Source organism: Myotis lucifugus, unplaced genomic scaffold (genome assembly GCF_000147115.1).
Source record: "Myotis lucifugus unplaced genomic scaffold, Myoluc2.0 scaffold_615, whole genome shotgun sequence".
NCBI classification, from domain to species: Eukaryota; Metazoa; Chordata; class Mammalia; order Chiroptera; family Vespertilionidae; genus Myotis; species Myotis lucifugus.
The window spans coordinates 1-7,339 of NW_005871663.1; positions in this window are offsets into that span (position 1 = coordinate 1).

A 7,339-nucleotide genomic window follows, 5' to 3' on the forward strand; every position below is an offset into this window, starting at 1 on the left:
AAGATTCGTTGTCTTTAATGTGGGGATTTAAAAAAAAATATATTTATGGTCTTCACAGAGAGGAAGGGAGAGGGATAGAGAGTTAGAAACATCGATGAGAGAGAAACATCGATCAGCTGTCTCCTGCACACCTCCTACTGGGGGATGTGCCCACAACCAAGGTACATGCCCTTCACCGGAATCGAACCTGGGACCTTTTGTCCTCAGGCTGATGCTCTATCCACTGAGCCAAACCAGTTAGGGCTGGGATTTTAATTATGATGTATCTGAGCATGGGCCAGTTTGGGTTCTTCTTGCTTGGGACTCTCTATGCCTCCTGGACTTGTGTGACCTTTTTTTTTTCACCAGGTTAGGGAAGTTTTCTGCCATTATTTCTTCAAACACTTTCTCAATCCCTTGCTCACTTTCTTCTCCTTCTGGCACTCCAATTATGAGAATATAGTTATGTTTCATGTTGTCTCACAGCTCCCTGAAGCTGTCCTGTTTTTTTTTTTACTGTTTTTTTTCTTGTTGGTCCTCTGATTGAGTGATTTTTTTCTACTCTGTCTTCTAATTTACTGATCTGATCCTTGGCTTTCCCTAACCTGCTGTGTATTCCTTCCAATGTGTTCTTTTTTTCAGTAATTAGTAAATTTTATTTAGAAAGCAGGCCTAGAGATGTCATTGAAGTAGTCATGTTAGCTGGTGAAGGGATAGCTGGGTATCTTTTGTGATTGCACAGTGTGATTTTAGCTGTTCAGGCATGATTGTTATTTTCTCCTCCTTCCATCCATCAGAGAGAGACGTGTCAATATTTTATGACATTGTTTTTGTACATCAGGGCACCCAAGACTATACCAACTGTGCCTCTCAGGGCTGCTTTTCTTCTTAGTGCTGCAACTCTGTCCACTTCTCAAGCCACTGACGCCATTATTCATCCCTGATTCCCTTTCCTTCTCGGCAGGAAATGGCTCTCTCTCTTCTCTCGCGCTGGTCTTCAACCCAGGCATCCTTTGGGCTCACCAGGGGGGCTCTTCCAATCCCCAGCTCCGCTTTGGGTGTGACAAAATGGTGACCTGGTGGTCCTGGTTCCCTGAAGCCCGCGGTGGAGGCCCCGCCCAGCTGCTGTCTGCGTCCTTCCGGTTCCATTGTGGAAATAGGACTGCGTTGCATCCTCCTGGAAAAGGTGGGGACCTGTGGGGCAACCAGCAGGGTTCGCACCGGCAGGCAGAAGCAGGGTGGGGGCACGGGTTCTAGCACTGCAACTCCCGGGTGTGGGGCGCAGGGCCGAGCAGGGGCCGGCGGGCCTGGAGCAGATGGGCCTGACTGCAGGCTACTGACCACAGAGTGGGGCGAGAGTTTTTTTCAACAGAGTGGGGAACTGCCTTCCCTCCCCAGGCAAAACCTGCCTGGATAGCAAAGGTCCATCAGAGAAAGACGTCCTCCACAGTGTGAGGGGATGGCTCAGCAGAGGAAACTGGGGTGGCTGCCTTCCAAGCTCCAACCCCAAAGCCCCCAAACTTGGACTCTCCTGACACAGCTCCAATCCACTCTGCCCTCCCTCTGCCAGAGCACAAGGTGAGCGGCTGCACACGAAATTTTGTGCATTGGCCCTTTAAGAGGGTGCCTGAGTTTCCAGCCGTCTCTGGCAGGCAGACAGCCCTGCTGCTTTTCACAGTCGGATGTTATGTGGGTTCCTTTCTCAGTTCTGGTTCTCTGGGCTGCAGAGCCCAGCTTGGGGTTTAGACCCCGGAGTTCTCAGTGGGAACCCCCCACAGCTCAGATATCCCTCGGGACCTTCGCATGCTGTCTGTGGGAGCCCGGCCAGCCCTTAGCTTCTCTGCCCCTCCTACCAGTCTCTACGCAGTCTCCACTTTCCGTCCTTGGTTACCAGGGTTCTCTCCAGCGAGTCTTCAGTTGATTTTTCAGGGTGGCTTTTCTGTATTTATTTGTATTTCCAGTTTGGTCCTGGGAGAGTGTCAGTGTAGCTTCCACTTACTCCACTGCCATTTTTAATCCCCAACTAATGCATTTTTCTCCATTACTTTTAGATAGAGTGGAAGGGTGGTTGGAAGGGAAGAGAGAGAGAGAAAATTGATGTGAGAGAGACATATGGATTTGTTGCCTCCCACTGATGCCCCTTCTGGGCAGGGGATGGAGCCTGCAACCGAGGTCTGTGCCCTTGACCAGAAATCAAACCCATGACCCGTTGGTGTGCATCCTGATGCTCTAACCACTGAGCAACAGGCCAGGAACACCAGTTGTTTTTGTATGACCTGCAAGCTAAGAATGACTTAGCCATATTAAAATGATTTTTTAAAACCAAAAGTAGAATATTTACCCTAGCTGGTTTGGCTCAGGGATAGAGCGTCTGCCTGGGGACTGAAGGGTCCCTGGTTCAATTCCGGTCAAGGCACACACCCAGATTTCAGGCTCAATCCCCAGTAGAGGGCTTGCAGGAGGCAGCCGATCAATGATTCTCTCTTATCCTTAATGTTCTATCTCTCTCCTTCTTCCTTCCTCTCTGAAATCAATAAAAATACTTTTTTAAAAAGGAAGAAGAAAGCCCTTTGAGTGCTATTAACATTTGAAAAAAAAGAATATTTGACAGCTCCTGATATATGAAATTCAAATTTCACACATTAAGTTCTATTGGAACACAGCTATACCCACTCATTTACATACTAGAGGCCCGGTGCATAAAAATTCATGCACTGGAGAGGGGGTCCCTCAGCTGGGCCTACCCCCTCTCACAACCTGGGAGCCCTCAGGAGCAGGAGGTGGCCTGGCGATCAGGGGGAGGCGACGCCCCCCTCACACCTCTGCTGCTGCCACTGCCTGCAGTGCAAGCCTTGGCTGGCCCTGGTTACCTGAGCCTCTGGCAGCCCTGGGCGGCTGGGCAGCTGACAGCCGAGGTTTGCCTGTGCCTCGGGCCGGCCCTGGGTGGCTGGGGGGCGGATGGGACTGGGTGCTGCCTCCATGTGGCTGTGGGTGCCGCCATCTTTGAGGGCGGGGCAGTCAATTAGCATATTTCCTCCTTATTAGATAGGATTATCTGGCTGCCTTCAGGTACAGTGGCAGAGCTGAGTGGTCATGACACAAACTGTATGGTCCACAAAACCAAAAATATGTACTTCCTGACCCTTTACAGAGAAAGTTGAGAAGACGTTAGTGTTAGAGTACTTATGAACTCGGAGCCTCAAGCCATTCTGTCTACCTCTAGGCTTAGTATTTAAAAGTCAGCCTGTTAAAAAAATTAAATAAGAAGAGGCTTAAAAAATGCAAATGAAAGTCAGGCTATTGACCAAGTCATTTGAGTATTCTGTGCCTCACTTTATCTACATAGAGCTAAAAAGGATTGTTGCAAGGAAGAAATAATTTTTGAAAAGGTGTGGAATACCCTGTGTGGATGTCACACATTCTGTTTCAGCTGCGGCAGTGGATGCCTTAAGATTGTGGTCCTGCCTGGTGCTTCCCAGCGCTCCGCGAAGCAGGACCCTGCATCCACTCCTGGGCACCGGCACCACTTCTCCCAGGGTAACTTGGCAACATGCATCGAGAACTATAACAGAACCACCTCGACCCAGCATTTCTTCCTCTGAGATTTTTTTCTATAATATGTGCTTGTCCGTTTATTTCTCCCAGGGAACCTGGGGTAGCATAAAGAAATCGCCAGAAAGGCACACGAAGGTTAATGTACAAGGGTGTTCATTCCGATTTAATTTTTAACGGTGAACAGTTGGGACAGCCTAAATACCCAGCCAGGAACTGGCTAAGTACTGATGCAGTCATGGGAGAGGGAGAGAGGGGAAGGAGTTATGCTTTAAAAGAATATTTAACAACAAGATATTTTCTGGGGCTTTAAGAAATCTCAATATAATACAATCTAACTGTAAAAGTGAAAATACAAAAATCCCTCTGGAACTCTCACCCTGCCACTTCTTCCCAAGAAGGAGCCACTGTGACTGTTTGGAACAAACTTTTAGGGCGTCTTCTGCATGTATGTACTTGTGTGTCATTCGTGTTTTTTAGCATAAATGTAATCACGCTGTACACAGTGTTCCCTGGCTTTTTATCTCATGGAGCAATACACCTAGGATTTTTCTATGCCAGGAAATGTAAGTCTCTCTCTCTCTTTCTCTCAAAATTATTTTAAACATATTTTTATTGATTTCAGAGAGGAAGGGAGAGGGGAGAGAGAGACAGAAACATCAATGATGAGAAGAATCATTGATCAGCTGTCTCTTGCACACACCCCCACTGGCTCGAGCCTGCAACCCGGGCATGTGCCCTTGAGCGGAATCCATCCCGGGCCTCTCCATCTGCAGGCCGACGCTCTATCCACTGAGCCAAACCAGCCAGGGCTCGCGCTCTCTCTCTTTTTATGGCTGCAGACTGTTCCCGTAGCATGCCGTGCCTTAATTTGCCTAATTATGTCCCTATTGCCAGTAATCGAGACTGTTTTCCCTGCTTCAGTTTTACAAGCATCGGGATCATTGCAAGCCAGGCTGCAATGGGCACACATCATCAGGCACCTGTATTAATGGAATTAGTTGTTGGGTATAGAATGGCTGCGTCAGTGACGTGCTTTAAATATTCTGTTCAACCACAGTCAGATTCCCTCCCAAGAGGTTCAATAATTTACATTTCCTCACCCAACAGTGTGGCCATGCTGACTGATCATTCACCCAATTCTCTGATAAAATCTGACGTTTTACATATTTTTAACATGAAAACTATACTTAAGGATTGGGAAAGAAAAACACTAAAAGAAAGAAAACTAAAATTTGTCTGATTACTAGGAAAGTTGAGCATGTTGTTATTTTTTTTGCTGTTTGTATTTTACTGTTACATATTGTATATATTGCTACTGTTTACATAGTTCCAGTGTCAACCTAAACTATATAAAGACCCAAAAATGATGTAGGGACTAGGAGTATGTACCATGGGGCCAAGCTGCTTTGATTCAAGGTATGATGTTTACTGGCTGTGTGCCCCAGGGCAAGCTACTTAACTCCTTGTGTCTCTCTTTCTCATTGTAAAATGGAGGTAATAATAATATCTATTTCAAAGGATTGAACATTAAATTACTTTGTATATAGAAAGCACCTAGAGCAGCACCTGGTATATAGTAAGCATACAATAAACATTAGCAATTATTGACCTTTTTGCCTATAATTTATTTTGCAAATATTTCCTTCCAGGCTGTTGCTTTGTCAGTCTATTTTCTTTGTCACGTCATCAGATCTGTCTATCTTTTCTTTCATGGCCCTGAGTTTCAATAAAAGCAAAACCAGACATTTAAACTGAACCCAGAGTAAGAAACTGGGGAAAGAGAAGAAAATAGCAACAGTTATGTCTGGGCAGTGAAATTTGGATGATTTGTTTTCCTTTTTATACTGTTTTCCAAATGTTATAATGAACATGTATCATCTATAATAATAAAAGTGTAATATGCAAATCGACCGAACGGCCGAACAGCAGAACTACTGTCTGGACGACCACGCTATGACACACCCTGGTGCCAGGCCAGCGAAGGCGGGTGCGATGCGATTGGTCGGGGGCCTTGCCATTGCCTCACGATTGCCCTGCAGAGGGAGGCCCAGGCCACCGGCAGGCGGGGTGATCAGTCAGGGGGGCTCCGTGATCACCCCAAAGAGGGAGGCCCAGGCCACTGACTGGCGGGCTGTGGGTGGGCGGGGCCACCCTCTGTGGGGCGATAGATCCCAGGGTTCCTGGACTGTGAGAGGGTGCAGGCCGGGCTGAGGGACACCCCTCCCACCCCCCCCAAGTGCATGAATTTCGTGCACTGGGCCTCTAGTGAATATATAGTTCCAAATGAACGCATATTACCTTTACTTTCATGCTTTGTTCTAAAATTTTATTTTAAGCACGTGGTAATCATTTAATACATAATGAAAAAAAGCATTACCTACTCCCCAATAAATGTTGTTTACACTAAAGGGCAAAAAAAAGCAAGGAGTTAGTCAACTGCTGCACACTAACCCTTCCACAGCCCGCAGAAGAAAGCTGCACCCTGAGATCTCCACTCTCGCTGCAACATACCGAGCTTCACAGCAGGATCGCCCCCTGGTGGCCATCAGGAAGGGGTGCGTGCGTGCGTGTGTGCGCACGTGTCCCTTCCTCTAAGAATCTGTTTCATTTTATCTAAATCACAAAGCAACCCTTTGAGTTGGGGATTGAATTCTGTAAAAGACAGTGGGAAATCCGAGTCACCCACCTGACAAGGCCAGTCCCCTAGCTCTGAGAAAAGTCCAAGTTCCTGTTTTATTTTTAATCCTCAAACTTGGGTATGGTTTTTTAAAATTGATTTTTAGAGAGAGAAGAGTGGGGGGTAGGGGTGGGGGAGAGGACATTATTCAACTGCCTCCCACAGGTGCCCGACCAGAAATCAAGCTGAAACCTAGGTATGTGCCCTGACCTGCCGGCGAATCAGAGTCATAACCTTTGGTGAACAGGCCACACTCCAACCAACCAAGCCGCCTGGCCAGGGCCACACGCCTGTTTTTAATCTCTGAGTGCTCTGCTCCCAAAAGTTCCCTGTCCTGTCTGTGGGTCTAATTCCCATACCGCATAATTCACCCACTGAAAGTACAGTTCAGAGGCGTTACGGTATCCGCCGAGCTGTGCAACCGTCACCACTCACTGAGAACGTTTCCACCACGGGATGTGGAGAAAAGGGAGCTCTCCTGCACTGTTGTCGGGGAGGTAAATTGGTGCAGCCATTACGGAAAACAGCATCAAGTTTCCTCAAGAAATTAAAAATAGAACTATCATATGGCCCAGCAATCTCACCTCTAGATAAATATGCAAAGGAAAGGAAATCTTTATCTCGAAGAGAGATCTGCCCACCGCCCATGTTCATTCCAGCGTTATTCACAATGGCCAAGACAGGGAAACAACCGACGTAGCTGTGCCTGGCTGGCTGGCTGGCTGGCTGGGTAAAGAGCTGTGGTGTACACATATTATTCGGAATATGGAATATTATTCGGCCTTTAGAAAGGAGATCCTGTCATTTGCAACAACATGGATGAACCTGACATTATGCTAAGTGACATAAGTCAGAGAGAGAAGGATAGATACTTCATGGTAGCACTTATATATGGACTCTAAAACAAAAAAGTAGAACATGCAGCCAGTGTAGCTCAGTGGTTGAGCGTCGATCCCTGCACCACAAGGTCGCTGGTTTGATTCCTGGTCAGGGCACATGCCTGAGTTGCAGGCTTGATCCCCAGTGGGGGCTGTGCAGGAGGCAGCCAATCCATGTTTCTCTCCCATCAATGTTTCTATCTCTCTCTCTTCCTCTCTCTCTAAAAATCAATAAAAACATATATATATA